The following is a 26848-nucleotide window of genomic DNA, read 5'->3' on the forward strand; positions in this document are numbered from 1 at the left end:
TCGACACAGATCTGTTCCATCTGTGTCTGTGGCCACCATGGACTACAGCATTCACCAAAAAGGAAAAGCTGAACAACAAAGATTTCAAAACATATTAACATCAGACGATATTTCCAATCTGAACATCATTTATTAAAACGGATACCGTATGCTATCATCTTATTATGCCCCAAAGACTTGTTTTTGCAGTTTGAAATTACAAGAAAAACAAGGTTTCATTAGCGTACTCACTGATGATGATAATTTTAGACTGCTTGCACTATTGGAATTTATGCTGTGTTAAAGCAACTGGACTTATATTGCTAAATTTTATTCCCTCCAGAGAAGCAAGTCTCTATTTTGGCATCCAAAATTTCTTTTATGTGCATGACAAATATGTTATAAAATTGACTTTAATTTCTGTTTGCTCATCTATCGGTATTTATGTACTAATATGTCCCCAATAATAGAAATTCCTGACCTACTTGGGAGCAGAAGATTATTTTTCGCAAATATAAAAAAAATACATTAAATGCCACCTTATCTGGTTAGAAAACTTTTCATCTGAACCTGTGGCACAGAACAAGAGATTATGACACTTGCACAGGAATGGTGGAAGCACCAGAGTATTTCTTATCCGTACTTTCCACTTAATTCAAGATCTAGACCCCAATAGATATTTCACACAAAGTTTGAGCAAACTTTCTTCAAGACTATTAAAAAAGTTTTGGTCAAGAGAGGAAGTCAGTTCACTCCTAATGACTGTCTGTTAACAGATATGTCAGTTGCCTGACATATCCTTCCTTCCTAACTAGCATTCCTGTAAACACCTGTATTTTTTATGCATACCAAGATTTCCAGGAGAAGAATAACATCCTTTACTAAGCCATCCGAAACAGCTGGAGAAGGATTTTTTTAATCTGACTCACATCAGTAATAGCTTGTGACAGTGAGGAACACCAGCCCAGTGTTGCACGGTGGAATAACCACACATTTCTGTCAGTTCCAAATGTACCACCTTTCGATGGTATTGGAGATCTGTCTGTTCTGGTATCAGGAAAAGCAGTTGACATGAACATGATTTCACATTTTTCTGCAGTTCTTTTTTTAAAATTCATTTTCAGATATTCGCTTCTCTTTTTTTCCCCCCCCCAATACATTTAACATAGGTATGATGACTAAAAATGCATTAGCACTCCAACTAACGTTCCTATCATGCAAACATTAGCGCACATATTTAAGGTCTCAATTGGCTCTCCTAAAATCAATGTTAATAATTTAGTTGCGCACTTAAAATGAAGTACATGAACTCTAAGACTCATGGGTAAGACCTGAGCATCTACGTAGTACATGACAATGGAAAATGCATGGATCCTATTTTATGTTTGGGCTTTTGTCTGAAACGCTACCGAGCACTCTGCAACAGAAATACAACAAAATGTAGTCACAGTGGGTTTGGAAAGTAGATGGAGAAAAAGGGAAAATCTCCAGCTCGTTTTTAATCACCCAAAGTTTACCTTTTAAGTTAGTGTTTTCCTTCTCTTTCTCTCTTTGTTTTTCCCCTGTTTAAAAAGCAAATTTAAAAGACTTATTGTCCAAAATTCTTTGCTACTTGAAGGCACTGTTAAATTATATATGGGCATGCTACTCTCCATTTTCAGAGCACTAAATGCATTTCTAAAATGCAGCTACAAACATCAATGGATACACAGATCTAGCCTTTCTCCTCAAGGACAGACACCGCTTCTCTTGCCAACTGGAAGGGCCCATTTTGTAGACGACTCTTCATTTGATCACTTCCTGCGCTGATCACCTGTCCTACACAAATGATCGTATTTAAATTCAACCCCCCCCCCAATGCATAGCCTGTTATACTACCACAACAGTGAAGCAGTCCAGCCAATGCTGTACTCTTAACTAGATTCACATTGATAATATATAGCTATAATTCTGCTTCAATTAAAAGCATATTTCAGCAGAAGCCCAGAATATGATAGGCGCTCCGTGCATTTTAATAATACAGATCCAGAGTTCTGCCCTGCTGAATGTGTATCAGTAAAGTGGTGGCAGAATTTCACTTTACATAAATAAAGACTGATCATAGTAAGACAAAATCCTGCATAACCTAAACGTCTATTAATGGTAGCGACCCAGACACTGATGGTAATCTTTGCATTTTAGATAAAAATCTGTAAGCCTATTTCAACTGACTTCAATGTTTTAAAAGCAAAAGTGTTTCATTCCCTCTATGAAAAAGAAAATATGAAAAAAAATCAATATGCAATACCAAAGTCTAATGAAAATGGTTAACTGGTTCTAAATATTAGCATACAAGAAACATGGTATTACATGATTTTTGTGGCTACTAAAGTCAAGTTAATTTACCTTGTACTTAAAAAGTTAATACAGGAAATGCAAAAGTCTTATTGTATTAGAAAAACAGTCCTGAAAGGCTAAAATATTTAATCTTGATTTTCATGTCATGCAATTCTGTTTTGAATTTAAAACTGAAATATTGCTGAATTACTGGACTATGCATTTAACACAGGTTTTCCCTACTAATCTGTTACTGAAAAAAAAATGTATATATGTTTCTGCAAACGTCGGTGTCTCAATAGATTCATATTTAGTGTTATTAACAAAATTAGGAAAGATGCCAAGTGTAATTTACTTGTGGCCCAAATTATGGGCTGTGACTGGGATAGATCAAAATGGATAGCAAATGTAACCTATGACAGTGGGGATATTCTGAATAAGAAATCTGTTCTCATTTATTCTACTTCTAGCATTTCTAGCAAGGTTATTGGAGAAACAATGCTCCTTGGTATTAAAACTACCCATGTAGTGTGTTAACTTCTAAGTGACTAGCAGTGATAAGCTCACATAAAGACAAGTATAACAGGACATCAAAAGAACACCTTTCTTGCATGTAATTAACCACAAGGGCTAGGCAACCACATTTAAGTGGAAGATGAATATTAAAAAGATAAATACATTTAATCTGTTTGTAGGAGGATTAAAAGCATAGGCCACTTATAGAAGTATGTAACCCTACCGTAAGGGCACTGACTTATTTTTGGCGTCACAATAAAGATCAAAGCTACACAGCAGAAGAATCAACACCGTGTGCGTGTGTAGCTCTCACTAGAAACCTTTAACATGGTATTCTGCTTCGGCTTTGGTCCAAGGCCTAAAAACACATCTTCATTTGCAGGTTGATTTTGCTATCTAATGTGCCTGCTCAAAACCTGTATATACTTCGCAAAGTATTGAATCAGGGAATATAAAAACCTGCATGGATTTCTTCTGCATTGGAAAATACTGATGTGATGGACCCAGCATTTTCCTGGCTGCTTAGAAAACTGGACCAAGAAGTGCCTCTAAATGTTACTGGCTTAATTGAAAGCATGGCTATTACACTCAATATTGCTGCACTAAACAGCAAAAAAACTCCTTAAATATTGAATGCAAACTAAAATGTATTTTAAATGCTTTTCTGAATATGTGTAAACTTGGCTTACATATATACAGCCACGTAGATACTTTCAGATTAGTAGACAAAAAAAGATAAATAAGGTTGCTTGGAAAATAAGGTTTTACTATTGAACAAATATGGGTGAAGACTCTTATCTGGCAAGGGAACATTCCACTACTTAGTCTATTAATGTGTATCATAACTTAGTCTTTTCAAGAAGAGAAATCAACAAATACTTTTTTTTTTTTTTTTTTTTTTTTCAAAAAAAGGCTGAGCACCTGTCTGTGCAAAGCAGCCTATGTCTCAGGTTTTTACTACCACTGTGCAAGTAAGTCTTGGCTTGTAAGACTCTAAGAATACAGTTACATCAGTGAAAAAAGTAAAAATAAAAATAATAAAATAAACCATTCAGATGTACAGCTACCAGACCAGTTTCACAGCTTTAATGGTGAGAAAATCATTATGACAGTGGTCTGTTCAGTATGGTCTTATAAATTTTGAACTGGCTTGGTTGATAGAGGGAAGAACCCACCTGTGCAAAAATTAACTTTAAACCAGTTTAACTACATACAAATCAAAGAATACAACTGTACAGAAGATGCATCACCAAGTGAAAGAGTGAAACTAGTATGGAACTTGTATAGATCCAGAATGAAAAGTGCAAATTATTGTCAGACTGAATTAACAGCGCTCATAAAAAAAAGTAAAAAGGAAAGAAAAAGCTTTTTTTCATCTCATACAATACACAGAATAGAAAGTCATATACAAGCATTTCTTAATATAGCTAGAAAGATGATCCTTAGAGAAAGACATGAGGATAGTTAAGACTCCTCATATTAATATATCATGGATTTTCTTCTCAAAACACGTTGACTGAAGCGGTAATGAGGTACGGGTAAGAAGTAAAGCTATGGCCATAGATTCCTGGAACTGATCTTTCTCAAGTAACTAACTCGGTTACAATTGATTTCGAGGCTACATCAAAATAGTCAGTCTCCATTCCCTCACACAAAGTTGAAAGTATCCAGGCTTTGGTTTTGGTGCTAAATTCTCTGTTTTCCATACCAATTGGAATTGCTTTAGGTAAACAAGTGCCAATCCTTTAGAAATGTTTTAGACCTTCTGGCTTTAGGGGGAAGCTGGGGTACACATTTGCCCACAATGAGAGATGGCTGGGATCCTCATCAGCACATGCAAATACCTTCTTAGAAATCTAGGCATCAAAAACCTGCTTCTAAATCTTCAGCTGTCAAAATTTCTCCATATAGACAAGAAAGATATTTGTAACAATCCTACTGATTTTGTGTGGGAAATGAAGAGGGTGATTGAAAAAAAAAAAAATCAGCCAAAACTTAACTCAGTTAAATACATAATTCTACAGCAAGTAGAAGTTAATTTTTTCAAAGGGGAAAACAAAATACTACATAAAGCCCTCTATAGATTTTTTTCCCATTTTTATTCAATTTAACAGGGGATGTTTCAGTGGGGAAAAGCATGCAACCCTAATGACTTGCTTACAAGACTTGCTTAATGGGGTAAGTCAGGTGATGCAATTGTATAGAGCACTTTAAATCCACATGCAGAATAACTGATACACTATAAGCTCTTACCCTGGCTTATCACATACTAAATTTCTCACCTGAACAAGTTCTAAAATAAAAATAAATAAATAAAATCTACTTGGCCAATTTTATTATCTGGTTAATAACATAACAGTACAACTCAAACAACATAAGAAAGCTAAAGTAATGATTAAGTTGCTAAATTAACAAGATGTGGAAGACAAACTGAACTGCAATAATATATAGCTACAGTCCTGAACTCCAACTAAAATCAGGAAAATGCATAACATAAAGCTAAATGGCTGGCTGTTCCAGCAGGTATTGGCGGCATACTACTGTGGTGTGACACATTTTGCTTTGCTCAAAAATACCACAGCCACCTATAATGTCGGTATGATAATATTAAAAAAGTCATAGAGCTATGAAAAATGCAATTACTACACACATAAGGTTCTTGAGTTCAATAAAATAACGTACACTGAAAGAGAATGTTGCAACACAAACTAACACATGATGAATACCAGGAAAAGAAGTCATGATATGCAATGACTCATTAATCAAGGCACAAAAATACCACAAAGCTGTAAAGAAAGTTTATGGACCATGCTGTGTTTATGTCCCATTGAAGGGCATAGCAAATTTAATACTAATTATTAACAAAACTGATCTTTCAAAGAGTCTTTGAAAACTTGGATAATAATAAGCATAAACAGGTCACCTAAGTTCACCAGTGATGAAACTGTAGGACAGTGCACACAGCAATAAATAAGATCTCAAAATAAAAAACAAATCACATTGTTCCACTTCGAGCCAATATGATGCTGAAGAAAGTTCAGAACTGAGTTATTTGTTTCTAATGGCTTACTACCAGAGTTCTCCAAAAAGATAAAAAGTATTGCGTCCCTATGGATTCCTGCTTGATTAGAAAAAAGGCGCTCCTGGAATAGCTAATGGCTATAATCACAGTTCCCATGTACTGAAAGAGTATGCCCCACTTTGGAAGAGAATGAATGCAGTCAGTCATGAAAAGACATTTTTAAACTTGCTTTCTAACTCCAGTCAGAAAGTTTCTCAACCACTTCCCAGTGCTACCAAAAAGAAAAAAAAAAATGTGTCTATCTAGAAATATAGTGGGATTTAAAGCAAAGAGAAGAGCTACCATCACAGTATGTCAAATCTAAGAAAAATACAGAAGACAGAACATGAATCTCTACTTAGTCTTTATTGAAATGATAAATGCAATTGAAGCGGTCTCAGCAGACTCAGATTATGGAAAACACTACCTGAGATCAGCTGCCTGGAAAGTACATTGAAACTGTTGGTAAACTCCATGACTGTATATTCAGCTGAAAGTTTGTCACTGGTGCTTTTTTTGACTAATTCAGCATCGCTGTTTAGATCAAACGATGTTGTATTTGTATGCCAAATCTACAACGTCCGTCTTTGCTGCAGTGTCAGGAACGTAATATATCTGCAATAATCACACACAGCAAGCAGTTTTCTGTATCTCCTGTACCTTTAATTTAATCAGGCACAGTGTGACTCACAACGTCTGAGATCATTTCTTACTTTCTGCTTGCATGAGCGCAGGAAGACCTGTTTAATTTATCACCAAATAAAGGCACAAATTGCTGGTGCTGGTGATTCTGGTATCAGCCTGCAGTTGCAAGAGTCAGAAACTTTTTGGTTCAAATGACATTACATACTTTTCGGTGTTGCTCTTATTGACCAAGCAATCTTTGATTACTTCCATAAAACTCTTCATTAAACATCATCCCTGGATCAAGCCAAACAAACCAGTCATGTAATTTCACTTCGGTTTTATAAACCTGGATATAATACTTCCTTCATGACTAAATCCTGAAAAGTTATCCATGTTCAGGTTTGGACCCATTTTGGGTCCAAAATATAAAATTTAATAGCAATCAGTATTAAAAATATTTTTTGTCCTACCATCCTAATGAAAGCATAGCGTCAGCGTAGAGGACATACTGTTTGGGTGAATGACAGTACAATAGCTATGTGCATCCTGTGCAGTCAGAACAGACTTGGCAAGGATTCACGACACAGACAAAGGAACTGTTTCAAGGACGCCGAGTGAAATAACTTGAACTTGTGAAACAAAAAGACGGGACTAAGCAAGACCAATCTGGAATGGCCTTCCTCAAGCTGGGATGGGCAAAAATGAACTGCCCTCTGAGCTGTAATCTCTCACTTCTTTTCCACTTCTTTTTTACTGCTAGACTTGATATTTCACAATTTAGGGCAGGATTTTGCCACTAAATGAAATCTACAGAGCATTTAAAATTGTAGAGGTGTAGATGGTACAAGAATGATTGTAGCATCTGGCCTGAAACTTGAATTACCTTTTGATTTTCTATTTTACTTTTATTTTGTAGTTCTCTCTATTCACTGAAGAAGTGGTTTACCTACTGGTTCTGAATGTTTAGGTATGCTATGTTTTGGAAAATAAGATAGGACAAGGACTGTATATCGTGAAACAAAAGATTTAAATTCAACTCTGATTGGTTCACCATGACAAAGACTGTAACAAAAATGTAATACCTTCTAACTGGTATAAGGTTTACTTCAGAGGTTCACTATCATTAGAGAAAAGAAAAAAAAATCACATAAAAAGGTCAGATTCTGTCACTATTACTCACATTAGGCACCACCTTAACTCAACATGCCTCAATGAAAAATTGAAGTCAAAATAATCTGACACATAATGGCAAAATGCCCTTTATCTAACTCATACATCTATGAACAGACACTCATATTATCACATTCATGCTTTTAACTTTATTTTTAAAGACAATGTAGTGGACCCAGTTCTTTCATTCTTTTCTAGCAATTTTAAAATGATCTTAATTAATGGATATCAGAGGAACTATTCCTGACTTGTAAGGGTGAAGGACTGTGTTAGATCCAAGTACCTATGCCTAATGTTAAGGAAAATGCTTCTTACCACTGGAGCGATGCTTTAATTGAATATATTGTACATCTAGACCTAATAAAGTAAGCTTTCTCAGATAGAATGGAATGATGGTTATAAATGTTTAAATTACAACTTGGACACTCCTCCTAAGTTCTTCTGATTTGAAATGTTCAGCATAAAAGTAGTAAATATTGTCTAGTTGTTATTTTAGTCACTCTTAAAGTATTGATTTTATACTAAACATAAGGAAATTAAAACCTTAAGGTGAAACCAATGTTTTTTCTCAAGTTTACAGCCAAGGCAGCAGAAGGTTTGTTTAAAATATCATTCACAGTATATATTGACAATATAATATATCTGCTAATGATCAAACACAAAGGAAAATATAGGTGCACTTTACTATATACGCACATAAAAGAATATTATACATGACTGTTTTAAAATGATATGTTTTAAGTGCTGAGATATTAAACATTTAATAATTTGGCAATTTCTTTCAAAGACAACTATTAAAATTAAGGGAGAAGAGGCCAACTGTCAACTCTACTGAATTCATGCCTGGTATGGCAGAGAAGATATGCACAGGGAAAGAAGACTAACCAATTTCTCTGTTTTCCTGGATGAGATGAAGGCCAAATGTCTACCTGCATAAAACAGCTACGTTCAGAGCTATTCAACCTGAGGCCACCTGCAGCTAAGGGTTTTTGCTGATAATAATTTTCTGGAATAGTTTGTGTCCTTCCTCCCACCCAACCCCTCAAAACAAATGGCCCAGTTTTAGGAGATATTTTTGTTTTTACATTTGCCCTATCTACTTCTGAGCAATTTCAGACAATGAGGAAAACCCCGCTCACACTCTCCAATTTGTGCAGTCTGCTGTTCTAAACTCAGAACTACTACCAGGATTCAAATCAGCTATCATATATATCTTCTGCAAATGAAGGTCACTTTGTTTACCAACAATCGTTATTCCAAAAAATTACCATCTGAGGTTAACATACTTTACTAGTAAATCTAGGTACAAAATGGCACAGACAGGCAAAATGAAATTTTAGATTTGGGTCTGCCAGTGACCAGCTCTGTTACTGGAATTTCTGAATGGTCTTTCTAAAGGAACACCACTACCAGTAGCAAGTTGTGCCAGCAGCAAGCAAAGCACTCTGCTTCTTTGCTCTAAGATAGCAGAGCACGTTCCTGTAGACATTCCCCCATGTTACTGCTAATGCATCTAGCTGCTGCATTTTTGAAACAGAGCCCTCCCTATCTGGCATTGCCATTTCTTCTCGCCATATTAATAAAGGCAGCACATATCCCTATCAGATTATGTCTTCTTCATAGAAAAACAGGGACATTTTTAATTTTGAAACAATGCCCTACATTGGAGGAAGATTAGCCTTTTGGAAGGCAGAAACTTTGTTTGATGGGTCTTTGGCAAATTTCTTGTATAAGCCTGAAATAGGCCTCCATCCACAAATGGATGTCTGAATTGAGGGTCCAATACAATTTCAACGGGAAGCTGGACATCTGAAAGGTAAATTATGCACCATGTGTATGGAACTGGACTTTAATTTCTGTGTACCTCATTTCTTCTCTCCCTTCCTCTGCAACGATGGAGATTTTACATTATCTGGATTGTTTCTAAGTTATGTAATATCACTTCTCTACTCCTGAAAGACACTAAAAACAAACAAACAAAAAGAAAAAGAAAAAGAAAAAAAAGCCTGGTAGGGAAGATTAGTAGATTAAAAATACTCATGGCATTTTCATTCATTCTGCTGTCAAAGTATTCTACTTTTTTTCATCAAAAATCCAACCATTTATCTTGAGCTCTTACTTCCTGATTTCTATCAAGATCGTCACTGACCAGAATTTATGTGGACTGTAGATTAGTTTATGAACTGCATTAGTTAATAACTGCATTATTTGAAAAACATAACCTGCTTTTTAGCATCTGTATCAATCGTTTCTCTGTCCCAAATGATAGCTGAAAAGGTATAAAACAGAAATTAGAAACTTAGCTACTTTGAAGCAAACAAGCTGCAATTAACATAATTCTTTACAAATTATCAATGTCATAAGATATAGGACAATACCTCAGGCAATTTCTCACTGAGGCCATTGTGAATTCAAATACACTTTTACCAATAACCTTGCTTCCATTGCAGGAACATAAATGACAATTTGAAGCCTCAAAACACTGATTGTAATTGTTCAGCAGCAGAACAACAACAAAAAATAATCCCAAACCAAAAAAAAACAACACAAAAACCCAACAAACTGGTTGTAAGGATCAAACATCCAAAAGAAGCTGCTGAAAAACACAATTCATGAGTTGTCCACTGATATCGATATTTAAAATTACCTCACATAAGATATCTTTCTTTTGGTGTACATATCTGTAGGAAACTTGGATTTTAAGCAATTAAGTCTCACCAGGTAGAACACATGGAGAAACAGTCATGTTTGAGCATATGTATTAGTTACGCAAGATATTGCTTCAAACAATTAAAAGGTATTTTATTTACTCCAAAAATAACAAATATTTTTAAAGGTACACTTAAGAGAAATCTAAACATACTCCATAAGTAATATACAATTTATTTACCAAAAATAATGCCTAAATGGCCTAAATGCCTCAGTAACAAAATCAAGAAGAAAATCCTAGAGGAGGAGAGGATGTAAAGTGTGCTTAAAGATTAGGTTATTTGATCAGGGACCATAAATGCTAATATCTCAGTTTCAATCACATATAATAGCACAAGATTTCTACAGAGTGAAATTATGATTATAGAATTGTGATTTGGACTACAGGCATACAAACAGGAGTGGGATCTTCCCATCTCTGTCTGCAATACTCAGACCCAGAGCAACGAAAGAGAGATAGGGGAAAGTCTTGACGTAATGCTCCAGATAATTATTACTACTCTTTCCTTCCTTAAGCAAAAAGAAGAGGTAGGGTGGATATTGCAACTCTTACAAGTGTCTCTTGAGACAAAAAAAATACCGTGACAGAGATGACGTTTACTTATTTCCCTTCATTCATGGTTGTATCAAAGAAAATCCTGAAATATAACTGTTAAGATGGAGGATGAATTACAGGTTAATTAATCAGCATTTTAAAATGTGTACTTAGCACAATGAATAAATCTTACCCTGAAGATGATATAGTTCAAAATTCTAATAAAGGATGAAATCTGAGATATAAAAATGACCAATAAAATCACATACTTTAGATTACAAAAACAATAAAAGCTAACTGCTCTGTAACATTCCAGTCAATATAGCAATGCTATCAAATTTATAACTTCAGCAAGAAGGATCAAGAAAGTCTGAATAAATTATTTCATACTAAAGCAAGGAATGCTTGAGGAAGACAGTGGATAAATAGAAATGTAATTGACTAACTAAAGAAAATACTACTAAAGAATTGTTAAGAACTGAATGCCAGGGCATGCCCTATAGATCTGTGAGGGCAGGTGCAGCATTTATCCAACAGCAAGACATCCTCATGCCCCATTGGAGGGGCTCTGTGCATCTCTGCATACGGGTGACGTAGTGTGCAGGCTTGTGAGCAGGATTGTGTGGGGCTGGCGAGATTTATGTCCATTGCCCAAAAACCTCTTGCAATCTCAGTATTCCAGAGAAGGTACTTTCCCCCTCACCCCCTGTCTAATAACTAAGTAATACTCTGGAGATTTCAGCCAATTGCTTCCAACAGAACAAGCTCTGCTTTGAAGCACAGACCCCTCACTTCCCGGCTGCACGAGGGATCGGCCAGAGGCAAACCCGCTCTGATGTAGGGGCCGCGTAGCTGCGCTAATGTGATACTGTTCCCTGCTTCTTTGGGGACGATTAGTCCAGGCTAGCCCCTTGGTGCTGCAGCTTTGAAGTTCACGCGCTCTGGTTTTAACAGCCTGGATTCAGCCTCCGCTTGTGGGTTCCCAAATGGCACTGATTTCCATCAAGGGCAAGGAGAGCTGATGCAGGGGCGCCTGCAAGCAGACTTGCCCCCAACTCTATCCCCAAACAGCAGCAGCACTGTAACTCTACCGCTAATAATCACCAGTGCAATTTTCATGCTCAGAGTAGAGCTGCTTTCTGTTTTTTCATTCTGGTTCTTGAGGAAACACTCTGCTCCCTGTATGTTTTGTAAATAGAGCTATGTTGATTTCAAACATACAGTGTTTCTATACCCTTTCTTACATCTGAAATAAAATGCAATAATTTCTGGCTCGTGCTGACTTTTTCTTAAAGCGACATAAGCAGACGCTGCTTTTTGTTCTGTGCATTTACTCGGAAGTAGCACAGGGATTTTGCAGTACTGCTGCTAACACACGTGGTGCACACACGGGCGTTCAGGGCAGTATTACCGTACAAGAATCCTAATCTGATGGACCACGTCACATCCTGTATCTGAAGATCAGACAAAAAGCCAGGTGAATACAAGTAGAATCTGAATTTTAAGAATTGTATGCACTCTCAATTTTCATTACCATTGCACATGGGTGCTGTGAGAAGGACCAGAGTGCTGCACAAGCCATGAGCACGTGTGATCGCTGAGTGAGCTGCAGCCCCCAATTGCCTATTTTCTTCCTTATCTCTTAGCTTTATATCAAATTTGTGTGTGGCAAATTTTCTAATAAATTAATTTTATTTACTCAGCGAATGATAACGGTTTAAGCAATGCAGTCTTTTCATGGTTATGCAATCCAAGATAAATATATGGCTTTGGTTGTGTATTGCTGGGCACTAAAGTTTAATTGCATTATGAATTAAGTAATAATTCCACAAAATCATTTGTTAAAATCAGCTAACGACCTAGCATATCAACCATTACCTAAGGTAATGACCAATTTGGGGGTGAAGGCATTATAAACTTTAACAAATAGTTTATATCAGTGTTATTTAATTAAAAAAAATATAAAATAAAAATGAAGTGTTTGAAAAACCTTCTGTCACTAAGCTGCCACCCATAGCTGTGGCCTGGAGGTCGCTTATGGCCACTGTACAGTCGCAATGTTGGTGGCACCTGGCTGCACAGAAGGGTAAAAACATGAGAACGAAAGGGGTAAAAGAGATGTAAAAACACAGGCTGAGCATGCTGCTGCTGAATGCATGCCATTTCATAGTCATAATTTAAAGTGATCAGAAGGGGGAAAAATGAAGCACAATAAAAATGGAAAATGTTAGATTAATGACACAGTCATTAAAATAAAAAAGGTGGAGTTATATGAGGAATGGATCTTATTTGAGTTATTGAAATTAAACAAGTTATTTTAACAATCATTTAAAAAATCACATTTTACTAAGCTCAAGGAAGGAAGGCAAAAAAATAGAAATCTTCATGGGGAATATTTCAAATTGTCAGTGGCTTTAAAAAAATGATTTAAGATTTTCTCTTGTATCTTCTCTTTCAATTTTAGAATTTTAGTTGCCATATATTATAATGGTATTTTAGCTATAAAAGTAGTTTTCCGCTCACTGTTCTCTTGCCTTTCAAGGAGACAAACAGTTTTTCTTTCCTCTAAATGAGCACAATAAAATGGGTAAGCTGTCTGGGGAAAAGGAAGCCAGACAAACTAGTAGTATAAAACTCAACAGAAAAATGTGGTACAGACAAGAGGCGATCTAATGCATGTTTACTGTATGCCACGCAATTTATTCTGCTGGTCAGGTTAAAATAAGAGCTCCTTACTGCTGAATTATCAGCAGGTACTGTTCCAGACTAACCTCCTGGTTGCTGCTGTCCCTATAGCTGAACCTGAAAGAAAGTGGGAGAGAAAAATCTGCATGCAAAACTGTACCATGAAGGCGGTAATTCTGCAGTCAATATGAGTTAAACAGGAATTCTAAAAACCTGGGGACAGATCTCGCTGTTGTTCCCTACAAACCTCCCTGTACAAAGCCCCTGTATGTCTGTATGTATTTTAGTGGGCTAATTTTCAGCACTTCAGTAAGTACTTTTCCATCTTCTTGAAAACCTTCCGGAAATATCAATAGAACTATCAGTTATGAAGAAGTTGATATCGGGAGTCAGTAAATGAAAAATAGAATAAAAATGCAAACTAGGGATGCATTTAGAAGAACCAAAGCTTCACAAGATTTTCCTCTCCCTAGTTGATGCAGACAAACCAACAGATTGTCTTTCTGTCAGGCAAATCCTGATGGAGATAAATGTAAAGGCTGGAGTGCAGGCCTAATTTTTACACACAAGCTGCAACCAGACCATGGATTTATGCTTCAAGGCAACCAGATTTCTCCTTGTGTACACTTAAACACTGCTGTTGCACTCAGTCCATCTTGTTTAAACGCCTTTAAAACCAAACACAGGCTCTGCCCCCTCCCCCTCGCCTCCTAATTATATACTTTTTTGTTTGAAGAAGCAAGCCCTTTATTGCTCATAATTTCAGCTATCACTTGCTTGGGCACCTTCTACAGATCAATAGCACGTAGTTAAGTGGATGAAAAGGCTAAATGTGATTGTCATTTGCAATGCAAGGTTGTATGTTTTTCCCCCTTTAAGCTTTAAAGCGTCGCACTAGGGTTTCATTTTAGAATACGAAATTCCCGTTCCAGGTACACAGCAGCTGCACCTTCAGAGCCTTTTGTCTTAAATTAAATATCTGTCATTTTTTAAGGCCAGAATACTGGCATAGGTTATAATAAAAACCAGCGTCCAACCTGCAATTTTACAGATTCCATTGCTGGTGGCCATACATCTTTGATGGCAAAACTACATTGGTTGTAGCGCCATAAAATCAATAAATATTAACCTTTTCTGACACTTTCTGCACGGATGCTTTATCAGTTGCTGTCAGGTGATAGAACAGGCAGTGATGTACTGTATTTTTCAGCTAAGAATCCATACCAAACTAAGAAATCAATGCAGATTAACAAGCCTTTAAATACAAAAATTGCCAATGAAATTTTGGTTCTATATGATAAAAACTAAACCAAATCATGATACTACAGAATAATAAATTTGTCACATATACTTTTAGCAATGTATGAAATACAAATACAATATTTTTATGGCAAAATAAGTGTGCTTGAATACCATAGGTGAAATAAATTCAGTTTTATTTTTCATGACATATCTATTACAGATTCTAGCTTACAAAATCAAACACCTACCAAATTAGACAAATCCCATCTCTCCATAGCACTTAGAAACTCACAGTCCTTCCTTTGCTGAAAGACTTTCGTAACAATTCGGTACATTTAAAACTCCATTTCTAAACGACGAAAGCAAAAAAGTAAAAGTTCACTGGAAAGTGAAAATATGCAATTTAAGTTATCGTCTATCTCATATAACTGGAACAATAACCGCATTTAGTTCTAAGCATCTTAGAAGCCTTGGGCCTTTAATTATTGGAAAACATCTTGCTCCCTACAATCCATGCCGCAGCAGAGTATAGCATTTCCGCATAACAACATACAGGCTGATAACTTGGACAGGCTCTATTTCTCCCTATTCTCATCATGGCAGTTTCTTATAACTAATACTGTACTTCCTCAACAGAGCTTTAGAAGTTGTGCTTAATTATCTGTAATTTTTATGAAAAAATTAATTGAAATATGGTAGACAGATAACATGGGCTTTCCAAAACACTTCAAACTCCTTAAAAACTACCCCAATACTCCCAAAAAGTTGGAATATGTTCTAAACATTCTTCAAATAAAGAACCAGGTAGTAAATAGGTGAACAATGCTGGTAAGTGCTAATATGGGTGTATGTATGTTCAAAAATTCTTGAAAAATAAGGACTATAATTTGGTTTCTTTCAACCTACTTAGCCAAAGTCTATTAGAAATTATTTTATCTTTTATCTATTTATAGGTATTTATAATTATTTTATCTACTTTCATGCATTTTTCTAACAATGTAGGTACGTGTACAATTACCTTCTTGTGGAAGAAAGAGACAGTACATGAAATACCAATGTAAAATAGTAAAAAAAAAATACAGATATTAATGTTCACCATTATTTATACACGTATGTCTTGTGAAGCCAGTGGTGGGGACACAACAGCATTTGGCTTTGAGAGATATAATGTAATGTTATGTTAATAAGATCTAACTTCAAATGCACCGAGACCTTCATCAGCGCCCACTTTAAATTTTAAACTGAAGTACAATTTTACATTCGCTGTTTCTTTGTATAGCATCTGTATTTTTACATTATTCAAGAAAAAGATCTATTTCTGTCAATCAACATCAAGAGCAATCAGATTGCAAATTCTACACTGATTTTCTTCAAATATTGGCCAAAAATGCTTTAATCATCTCAGTTTACCCATTAATGTTCATATGAAAGGAAGGCATTTATTTTCAAAATTCTGGTCAGGAAAAAAAACAAATGAACAAACCAACCAACCAACCAAAAAAACCCAGTCTGATAACAAGTTTTGTCAAAATTCCAAACACACCTAAAAGTGTCCTATGGTGATGGCAGACAAAAAGCATTATTTTTACCTATAGCACAGCAGACTCACCACATAAAACAAGCACTAACATTACAAATGGATGGACTTTTGGTTGTGAGCCACATTGTACACCTGCACAGCCACCTATCAAAACCCACTTTGTGCTCAAATCTGAATCCCTTGTACAAAATCATCCCTCACAAACCAATCTTTCTTTCCAGTTTTAGTGAGAAGATGGCAACAATGCTAAAGTACTTTCTGAAGGAGTCAACCCTGAGTCTTCATCAAAGTATCTTTTGTCTTCCCTACTTTTCCAAGATCCTCAGAAACCTTACGCTGCTCAGACCTACCTATAACCGTTTACTTTTTCTGTAACTAAACACTTAGCTAATATCTCTTCTGACCAAACCTTTCTGCAATCGGTGCCTCTCCTCCACTCTTCTCTTAGAAGTTTTCTGAAGTTATCTGAATTTCAGATATATATCTTGAATCTAAAATCAATGTTAAATTAAAAACATTTCCCTAAAAACTTGATATCCCCTGAGATAATTAGATAACCCAGGTTTTATCTTTCTCTTGCTATCAAAAGATGATTTCATTTCAGTAGTTCCCTCTGGATGCTATTACTTCAAAGTAGACCACTTCTTCTAAATCTTTTACAAACTGTGTTCTGAAAACTGTTATCTGCTGCTACTTCTTAGACTAAGAAGTACCATTTTGGCAAGATACAAAAGAGGCACATAGCTCAGAGTGCAATACAGCAGTTTTCTTAAAGTTTTTTTTTGTAAGTACGTTGATCACCTCTGCAACCCCACTATATTCCCAAACAGTATATAGCAACCAAGTCTTTCCTTTAGCTACAATACAGTGATCACTAACAAAAAACTCTTTCAGTAAAAATAACCCACGTTTCTGAAATGTTATTTAAGCAGTAACTTATTGTGTCCTTCAGGTATCTGAAAAGTCCCCTTAAATACGCTGTCCAGCAGCTTTGCCTCCTGATGTGTGATACCTCCAGCACTTCTCATGGCCCAGCCACTGGAAGGATGCCTCTGTAAGCCAGCAGTGCCTTTGATCCAGCCCTGTGGAGCTGAGCCACTGATTTGTGTTATCAGAAGCCCATTTGTGTTCAGGTTCCTATGCAATCTGTTTGAAAGTTGCATTCACTTTAAAGTCCCTTTATACTATCAGAGGACATTATATGAAAATCAGACTGCTAAGGGCTCAGAGAAGGAAAACATCTGTATTAAATCTGCAGCAATTTTAGTACAGCCCATTTCTTTGACATTAGATATTGATGAGCATGCACTCTTTCCAATAAATGCAAGACTTGCATAAAATACCTTAAATTCAGAAGATGTACTTTTCATCTTCCCATTTAGAACAAGGGTTTCCCCACTAACTGACCCACTGGGAGTTAAGAGATATGATATCTGCCTCCATGGTTTTTTGACATGATTCAAGAATTATAGACAGTCGGCATGCGATGTATTTATATGAGATATAGTTTCATATTATGCGCTTATATGTTCACCAAGAAAGAGAAGCAATCTTTCTTCTGCGAGACTTCTACCTATCTTCATTTCCTTTAGTGCAAACAGTTATAGACAAGCTCCTCTTTGAACTGATAATTTTTTAGAGGTCATTCAGCCCATAATTTCAGGTCCTAGTCACTATCCTGATGGTCCTTCTTAGGAAATTGGACCCAGTGGGAACGTTTTTTCCTTCTGCTTAGTCTATGGGTCAGCATTTTCCTTCCCTTGTACTTCTTAATTCCCTTAAGTGGCAATTATTTAAGGCACAGTTAGAGAAGGTGCAATCTACATTCATCCAATAAAACCTAAATATTAAAAAGGACAGAAAAATCCAGCATGGTTACTAAGGATATATGGGAGAGCATTTAGCATTTGAAAGGTACCAAAGATCTGGTAAATGAAAAGATGGGAAAAATTATGAAGAACTGTTGGAAGTAAAATAGAAATTAGAAGAAGTACAAAAGAACACGTGTACCAGACAGACAAGGCATCCTACTTGCAAAAGGTCAAGATCCAAGATGCCAAGTCAAGAAATTAATGGAATGTCGGTGCAGCATACATTGGATCAATGAAAGCAAACAAAAAGAAAGCCCAAAAGAAATTTTAAAAATCAGCATGGAATGCCAATGATTTGTGATTCATTGGAGCAATTATTGTTGAGGGCTCTTCTCCTCACTAATGACCTGAGCTAGTAAAGCACTGAGCACTTGATTCAATCCTTCCATATCTAACGTTATCCACATACATTTAAACATCTTTATGATGGCAGAATTATTTGGTATTACTTGTGCCGATTTGTGTAGTAACCAAATTTTGTGTGATAACCAAATATAACATTTCTGAAATTAAAAATAGACAAATAAATAAATAAATTGAGACAATGGCTAGCAAGTGAATGAAAAGAGACTTACAAATATTAGTCCTTTATCACTCTTTCAGGACAGGTTGTTGAGATGTTGGTAGTATTGGTAGTATCTCCTAAGTAGAAATTTTAAGTGTCCTCTAAATAGAGCATAGCCACAGGGAAAAAGGCCTACAGGCCATATTTTGCCTATTATGTAGGCAAAACATACTCTGCTATGTGGTTATACTGACATACAGTGTGCTCCTAGGTCTTAGAAGTACTCTTAGTTCAAGTCTCCAAGTAATGCAATAATTTGTTCATAATAGGGATGACAATGATGTGATATTATGTATAGGTATTTATTATACCACATATATATATGAATATATAAAATTACAACACATTTTAAGTCAACATTTTCATATTCTCCTGCAAGATGCCTCTTACACCTTAAGTCTACTTTGATGAACAAAAATTTTTAACAGCCTCATATTTCTTAGTACTCCAGTATAACTGCCCTGGATGGTACACTGGATGATTTACTCTTAAAAGAGCTTCTGCTAATAGGAAAATAACTTAAATTTTCTGGTGTAGGATAATCTAGACATTTAAAAATATGCTGAATGACTCCTGTGCACTATACATTTTTACTTTTTAATCCTTCTGTGAGGTTCATCGTTGTTTTTTGTTTCAAAAGGTTTTTTGATGAACCTGATATCATGTTTTCTGTGTTTACCTCAGAATTTTATATCTCTCTTTACCTAAACATACATATACACATTGATAATTGAATACTATTATTTCCTTTTATTATTTCTATTTACCACATACCAGTATATTTTCTAGCAGAATTCAGTATTTTGCCTTTCTAGGATGTGCTGTCTCATCTTAAGGGACTTCTACTTCTGTACTTTAATATTTCAGCCTTGCTTTAAAACTTTTATGTTAGGATATCCTATTTTTAGCACCAAATAGCCAATAATATGTCTCACGTTCTTCATGAAGGATGTATTATCTATTAGTGTAATGAAGTAATGCCTTCAAGTAAGATTACCTTCTTTTCATCAGTGAATCTGACTTCCTTGCAAAGGCAACAGTCTTTGTGAATACCAGCTGTATGTGGCTACCAACACAATGCAATGGATTGCAAGGAATTTGCAGAGCAGATGTCCGTCTGATGATCTTTTGAGGGCTGATACAAGGTGGGCATTAGGATTCAACAGCAATTTGGAAAAATTATGAAGATTTCTGTTTCAGCCAGCATGGCACAGCTGCCTTCCAGGTCAGATGTCTGGGTCCTCTCCCATGGAAACCATCATGGCACAAAGACGAAGGACAGAAAAGCAGATATGTGCCAGCAAAGTGCGCTTGCACCCAGATTATTTGTATAGATACAGGCAAAGAGATTCAAACTGCTTGGGACAGTCTTTCAGAAAGGAACACGGGGTTGGAAATCCCCAGCACAGTGGGACGTGAGCAGAAAGGCAGTGAACAGAGTACCGGATGACAACTACAAATGTCATTGGTGCTATAAAATATGAAAAACACTTGCACAATGACCCTGCAGCACAGCACCAACTTTTCTGATGGAAAAACGGTGCACAATATGACAGAAACTACATGACACTGATGATCAGATGCATTAAGAGAAGTTACAGACTTTGGTTTAGGCAATATTTTCCTTTTCTTTAAAACTATGTTTTGAACATTTTTTCTTTAGTGAAATTCACAGCCTTCACTCTCATCTGAGGATACCATCCACTTAATGGAACATAACTACGTTAATGGTGATATTTTTTTTTTCACGTTAGGTGACGTAATATTTGCATCAAAATATCTCAACACCTTTTTTCTTGTCATTCAGCAGCATCATATGCTGACTGTTCAGGAAAAGCAACTAAAGAACTATAAAAGGAGTGCCTAAGGTCTTCAACAGCAGGAGCAAAAGCGACATATTACATAAGAAGAGAAGATACTTTCATAACCTCACATCTTTTTTCATGACACTCGCTTCTTGGAAAGGACCAACTCTACAACCATGACTGCCCAGATAAAGACACTGCCTACAGAAGCTCTGCTAGGCATATGAAGCCTTCGAATAGAAGACAGATATAAAAATAATCAAATGACTTACGCTTTAGGGTTTTTTTTAAATGTCGATTAATTTTTCCTGAAACACAATAATACGTAATCTACATAGGTTATAAGGAACCTAGCTTTCTCCTTTACAAACAGAAAATCATTTATACTAGGTTTTTATTTCAAGCACACACTAAAATTATTATTCTTCACAAAAGAGGAAAGGGAGTGTCTGCCAATCAACATGACATGCTATTGAAAGACTGGCACTAATAGCTATGACAAGAGCAAACCTGTTTGAAGCAGAGCTGCTGCTTTTTTTTTCCTTTTTTTTTTTTTTTTAAGTACACCAGCCATCAAAAATAATGTTTTATCTGACTAGAAACCCAAGCAATATTCCTGCAGAAAAAAAAATCCTTCTACCTGATTTGCCTGTATCTAGCAATGGCAGATTCTTAATATTGTTTTAAATTACAGCATTTAAAGTATATTTTATTTAAATTGTGATAAAGACTAAGAGCAAAACTATACCAAGAAAAAGTTTAATATACTTGCAAATAAAATTGTGTATCCTTTGTTTGGAGGCTTTACTTAAGGTATCAAATACAAGTTTGCATAGGTGCTTAACTGACTTGTATTTCCATTATTTCATTGATAAATAGCATTCACTGAATTTATACTTTCGTGACATGATGAATTCAGAGAGTATAATAGAAAGCAGAAATTTTCATTTATTGATTTTTCCTAATTTGTTTCAACTTTTTATTTTCTACTGAAGAATAGAAGTTGTAAAATAAAAAGGACAAAGTAAAAAGGAAAAAATTAAGAGTAGAAAAGCACTAGGATACTGGTATAATTGCTACGTTATCAGGTTATGTGTGTGCAATTCACATTCTGAATAAGTCTGCAGTTTCCACTTGGTAATACAGTTATACCTTGATAAAATCACATAATAGATCACACCATAACTTTTAGCAATCAATTTTTTCTCTTAATAATTTGATAAATGTAGCTGTCAAGTGGGATAAAGATCACAATTTTATTTAGGATTAACTATTTGAACTTTCAGAATTCCGTTCATGAATATTGCAACTGTTACAACTGATAGCATCACAATTTGGTCCCTTGTTGATGATGCAATCAGGCAGCAGTTTGCTAGCAAAGCCTGCTTTCTCGAAAGCTAAAGAAACTCAAACGGAAAAGCATGGAGGGCACAGCCTTTTGAAAACTGCACTTCAAAAAACTTTAGAAAAATATTTTTCAAACTGACGCATAAAAGGAACTTTGCTGTAAACTCTTCTTGTTTTCAGTGCTGTCTGGAAAGAGCTAAAACATCCCCTAACTCTGTTCTCCCGAGCTAAAATAGAAAAAATCAAAATATAGGCCTGGTTTACTGCACTGATGATTGCTTTTGTAGTTGATTTCAGACCTCAGGATCCAATAACACAGCAAGGAGACTGCCCAATAAAAGAGCAGAATTTCATAAGGATTCTTCTAACACCTCTTTAAAATATAAATAAATAAATGTATGTTCCTATGTATTTTATAAATAATTTAATGACGTATCAAAAAGGCAGGTGTACTTCTAGCTGGGCACAGAGAGCGTGGCTCAGAGAGTGCCAATTCAGTGCTGACGATGGGAACGTCATCTCCAGGAGAAAGACCACCTGGGGGGAATTACATGTCCCCTCAGCTACCTCTACTACCACAACACCACAGCACTTTCGATCCACAGACACAACCCTTACCTAGAGGCAGTAGATTAACAGTGTTTGAAGATTTAAGAGTAGAGAGGACCATTAGATAATTGTCTGACTTTTGGTATATCAAAGCCCCTTAAATTACATTTAATTAGTTTTGCAGTGCGCCCAGCAACCTTGGGCCTTCCTTCAAACCTATCTTCCAAAAAAAGACATCCAGTCCTCTTAAGGCTCAAAAGAGTGGAATGGGAACAATTTCTTCTGCTAGTTGCTGCCAGAGCTCAATTGACTTCATATTTAAATGTTTGCACCTTGTTTCCTATTTCAATTTGTCTGACTACGCATTCAGTAACTGATTTTTCTTAGGCTTTTCTCAGCTAGATTAGGAGTAGCTCACGTCTGATATTTTCTCCCTGTGAAGCAACTCATACACTATAATCAAGTGCCTATCTATCATTTTGGTCATGAATTATGTAACTCTTCATGAGCACTAAGCCTTCAATCACCACGTAGGCAGCAAACTGCCAAAACATGATCGTCACGATCTTTGTTCTGCGGATGCCCAACCCCAGAGGCACCTATAATTTTCACGGAGGCACAGGCGCACTACAGCTCTGCTCCCAAGCATGCTCCACGACGGGGCTGTGCAGTGAGGGGAACCAGCTCGTGCTTTCTGTTCTGCCAGGAGCCATAGGGGCAAGTGATCCTCCGCACCCACCGGCTCCAAGTGTGGCAGACACTCAGAGCATGCTGGATAATTGGAGTCCCTCACCAGCCAGATACGGCTTTCAAAGGAAGAATGGATTTACCAAAGAAAACGATAAATTGATCTGCCTTCCCTGATTTTTTTTAAAGATTTCCAAGAAATAGTTAATGACTGCTCGTTCTAAATTAGGAAAATTACCTCCAAATTTTCCGTTCAATGTCTTAAGCAGTTCCCAAATCACATAACTGGCTATCGTAAAACCATTTTGAAGCAAAAGCCTTTTGCCTTGAACTATGTAGGCACTGCATCCATATTGCACAAGGGGAAACTCAGACAGAGAGCAAGCCCACTGCATCAGTAACACACACAGAAAAAGGGTTATTCCGACTTCCCCGAGCGGCACTCGTTCTTGGACATCATGTTCACTTCTAACAGTGCAGCACAGAAATAATGATACAGAAAAAAGCAATATCATCGTGTAACTTTCAACATGATCAAGAAAACAATAATTAGCAAACTGCTCCTCTTCTCTCCAAAGAGCTTTTTGCCTTACAGCCAGTTTAGTATCCACACAAGACTACTACGCACACAGTGAGATGCCATGGTCTCTGCAGCTAGTGGAATAATGGAGATGTCAATCCATAGATATTATTCTCTTTGGATATAAATAATGCATCATAATAGTATCATAATGCTTATAAGACAAGAGCTCCTAAATGGTGAGCATTTAGTTCAAACTGAAATTATCACTATCAAGCGATGCTGTTCCAAAGCAGACAAAAAGCACTGAGAAAAACAGCTGGAGTACCAATCCCTTTCAGCTTCTACCACAGGTACTGGCCATTCTCCTGTCCCACTTGTCAAAGCAATCAGGTTCAGTTAAACTCATTATCGAGATGTAGCGTCAATTGGGAGAAAAAAACACGTCCAAGGAACTTGGAAATGCAACGCATATCCAATGATTTCTTCAGCTTATTCTGCACTAGCTTTGTCATAAAGACAAGTCCATACTGCGCAACTCAGAAAAATTTTCTTTATCAGTTAATCTCACTCAAAAAAATAATCACCGAACTGGCGGTCATCAACATGATATTACAATTCACTCACTGTATTAATTTTTTATTCATAAGGACAAATATTCAGATTTGCACATTTCAAACAAGAATAATATGAGTAGTTTCCATTATAGCCAAATTACCATAACTAAAACATTGACTGCAGGACACCTTAGCTTGCTAAATGTCCCACTTCAGTTCTAGAACAGCTATAAAATCTATCAGTGTCTTAACTGTCACTATTTTTAAAAAGACATGAATATTGCAGATAATCAGCAGTCACTGGATTTCTGCTTTCTTTTTTTTAAACAAAATTTCAAATTCAACATAGAACTCAAGAAAATGGGTTACAGAATACCAAGAAACAGGCATAAAGCTCTTACAGAACCACACACAATGACAGTTTAAAACCAGATTTGATGATTTGTATAAAAATCAGAAGTCAAACACTTAGGTTGGCATTTGAAGTGGAATCTAGCAAATGTAATCCATAATTTAATGTGCAGATGCACATATACCTCTGTTGGCTTGGATGCATTAAAGGTCTGCTTCTGAAATGAAGTACATTTTAAAAACTAAAGACAGAAGTATTCTCTAGATTGCTGCTGTTTGAAAACATATAATGGTACTCCTTAAGGTTTATAAGGAATATAGTCGTACAGCTAAATGTCTTCCTTTATGACAGAGTCTACAGCAAAAAGGGAAAAGAAGTATTGCACACCTGGTTTTGTGGCATTTCCATACATCAATTCCTCACAATACAAAGGATTTTGAAGATGCAAAATACTTGTAGAAAGGGCTGTCACCTATCATTTACAGTATCCTCCTCACATAACTTATTCTCCCTTCCACCTTCTGTAGACTTAGAAATGCATCTTAAGCTTCTTCGTGCCACTCCATAAAGGAGTGTATTAATTGCTAAAGAAAGCTGAACAGAAATTCATATTACTTCAAAGAGCATTAACTTTGAGTTAGAAATCCAACTGATAATCTCAGTTTCACAGATGAGAAATAAACTTGATTTTAACTCCCAGACAGATCTGAAAGGCATCCCACAGCTCCACTCTTGGTGGGTTCTGGTGAAGGAGTTTCTGACTGGTCCTGGGAAGTGGCAGGGAAGGAGTTGGAGCTGGTGTCCATTTCTGCCACCGATGAGACTTATTCTATTTCTATTCTGCTTGCAGAAGCAGAGGGGATGGCTTTCCCGTTACAAAGCAATATTAGAACACAAAAGAAAGACAAATATGTTTAAGCTAAAAAAATTGATCTTGTACGACACTTTCATACTCCTATCATCCTAACAGGTTCTAAGTCGTGTTGTGGATTCTCTGTGGGTACCAGCAATGACCAACAAGCAATCAGTAACCATGAGCTAGACATAGAACAAATCTTATTTTGATAAGGAATGTTAGCCAGGGCACAGGAGTTATCCCCTCACTGCTCTGAAAACCTTCTCTAAAATCTTTAACTCACAGATGTCCAGCAGTCAGAATGGCTTGAACAGAAGAAAAGAAAAACCCTTTAATTTAACTCTGATGTAAATGCACAATTATCACCCATGCTTTAAAAGTGTTTCTTCCTGAAAGGAAAATACAGTATTGCCATTTTAGCAATGGGATTATGTGAATAATATTTCAACATGCTATTGTTGTATACCAGTTGTAGGCTACCACAGCAATAACGAGGTGACAACTGGTTCTTTCTAGTGTGTTTGTACAGAACCCTCGTTAGTGTAAAGGGATTTCTCCAGGATAAGTATTAATGTATTAAAAAAATAGGTACCATTAGAATACAACCCATGACAGTTTTCCTGTGTTGCCAAGACAAGCAAGTTGAATAGTTTTAACCACGTTATGCTGAAATGAGCAATTTTTTAACTTAGATATGGAGCCTTGAACAAACAATGTGAAAACTTACGCAGACTTTGTAATTTGAGAAAAATGCTCGTGGTTCTACCAGTGTAACCTCTTTCATGCATGAATAATGTATATTTGTCTATTGAAAGCATTCTAATTTTTCATATTATTTTATGTGGGATTATTGCAGTTAAAACCCAACGGTGTCTGGATTTAAGATCTGAGTTCAATATCCATTCACGTTAGTCAGGACTATGGTGAAATGTGATCAGCTTTCTGACCTATTTTGAAATTGGTATTCCGCCAACTAGCATTTTGTTTGCACATCCAGATATTATCCACCATATGCTGACATGACATGATGATTGGTTCCAAAATGAAGTGGAATACTTGGCAAATAGAAATATATGGTACAAATAATACACTGCCTCTAGTCAGGAAAGCAAGCAGTCGTTCTGAGAAGACTGAAAGGTTTTAAAATAGCTTGACTGTAACACTGCATAGTGCTGAATGAAAACTCTCTAGGTCATCCTTTTCACAGGTTTGTGACTCTCAAAAATTACGAGATCAGTTCCTTAAAGAAGATTCAAACCTGACACAACAGTACTAATAGTAGGACTTCAGTAGAAGATTAATTTGCGTCTTAGGGAGGATTTGGCCCACATAGCTTCTTCCTCCTCTGGATTCCCAAAC

At 36.2% G+C, this 26848-nt stretch overlaps 1 protein-coding gene across 2 annotated transcripts in view; it reads right to left on the reverse strand.

Annotated features, from left to right (window-relative positions):
- Positions 1–26848, reverse strand: part of ZNF407 (zinc finger protein 407) — a 332746-nt gene that overhangs the window by 71649 nt on the left and 234249 nt on the right. The window lies entirely within an intron of this gene.

Source organism: Anas acuta, chromosome 2 (genome assembly GCF_963932015.1).
Source record: "Anas acuta chromosome 2, bAnaAcu1.1, whole genome shotgun sequence".
Classification (NCBI taxonomy): domain Eukaryota; kingdom Metazoa; phylum Chordata; class Aves; order Anseriformes; family Anatidae; genus Anas; species Anas acuta.